Raw genomic sequence first — 1,646 nt, 5'->3', positions numbered from 1 at the left:
TTAAAATAAATTATTTTTAATTTAAGTTATTTTTTTTCCAGGTCGTCAAGATTAAGCCCAGAAAGTTGTACCCTGCTCACTCCAAGTTGGAGAAACACTTGGTCCCATTGTGGTACTCATGAGCCGGTTTGAAAAATAGCAAAGAGGAGCCTCAGATAATTTCTAGGATCCACAGACAATCACTTAGGGAGTCTGACAGATGAACAGTAGCCAGATGTTTGCAAATAAGTTAAAACTTCTATTTTTGCCTTCAAAGGATTTGAATGTAAACTTCAAAATAACTTGAACTTTTCCTTAGAATGTTCATTGTCATATCTGAAGATTAAGTTCACAGACAGTTCACAGACAACATAAATAAATGCTTATCTATTATTATGATGATGATTATTATGATTATTATTTGATAAAGGGAGTACCTAATTTCAAAGATAATTCACCTGGAATCCCATCCCCCTATGTTGTTGAAGTCCCCTGCCTGCTTCTCCCACACAGAGAGCTCTGGTAGACTTCAAAGTCAGAGTAGAAGTGATAGACACAGATTGGTCTTTGATGCCTAAGAACATCGGAGCCCACTGTTTGATGCGAATGCAAAGCATCTGTACTTTTCAAACCTTTCATGTTATCTCACATTGCTAGCAACAAAAGCTGAAAAGTTTGAGGTGACACACATTACACACATTAAAATATTTGGAACCAAGAACTTTTCATTTCTTTTTCTATTATATATAGGTTCTTTTACTTTGCAAACCACACTGGATAGTAAATTACTTCTGGCACGCAGCCTTGTCAGCTTGCCAAATTTCAACTGGAGCAAGTTTTTACAGCCAGGCTAATAAGCCCTGAAAATTAGGAGGTAAGTATAATGAAAATAATGACATGGTCTTTAACTGCAGAAGCATAGAATGACAATGTGAGATCCTAATAGAGTCTACTTAAAAAATTTGTGTTTTATTCTAATGAAATCTTTAAAAACTCTTTTAGGTTATTCCAGTTTAAACATATGTAAATGGAAAGAGTTTCTTTTAAATGGTGAAAAACACTTTTGTGGGTTTTTTCCTGTGGCTTAAATTATCGCTTTTTGCAAACTCAGAAAAAAAGAAAAAAGAAAGAAAAGAAAACCAACCTACTATTAAAACAAAACTGACATCTTGAAAAAACATGTCCTGAAATGATTGGCTTCCAGGATGGGGCTTGGCAATTGTTTGTGTATGAATACATTTCATCAAAGCCATAGCTGATTAGCTACATCAACTTTTTTTCAGTTTGCCCCCCAATCTAGATAGAAACCCAATCCCTGATTAAGTATCCTTCAGGTCTTTACTGACAAAGCTTCAAAAAATTGAAAATGAATATCACATTTAATATTCATAACTGAAAGAAACAGGTAGTATCTATTGTGAGGTAATATCCATTTCTCTAAATTTAATTCTCACATCCCTTTCCATTCACAATTTACCAGTGACAAGGAAAATTCTTTTTCCCCTTCTCATTCTGCCCTCCAATTAGACCTGGACTGATTAGCCTCAGCTCCACATGCTCAGTCCCAAATTGTTTGAGCAAAGAAGAGGTTTGGCATTGTGAGGTGTGTGTGTGTGTGTGTGTGTGTGTGTGTGTGTGTTTAACTATACAAAAATAATATGGCCTTA

This window comes from Hipposideros armiger, unplaced genomic scaffold (assembly GCF_001890085.2).
Source record: "Hipposideros armiger isolate ML-2016 unplaced genomic scaffold, ASM189008v1 scaffold_108, whole genome shotgun sequence".
NCBI lineage: Eukaryota > Metazoa > Chordata > Mammalia > Chiroptera > Hipposideridae > Hipposideros > Hipposideros armiger.
The sequence above is the reverse complement of the archived record's forward strand: the minus strand, read 5'-3'. Positions refer to the sequence as shown.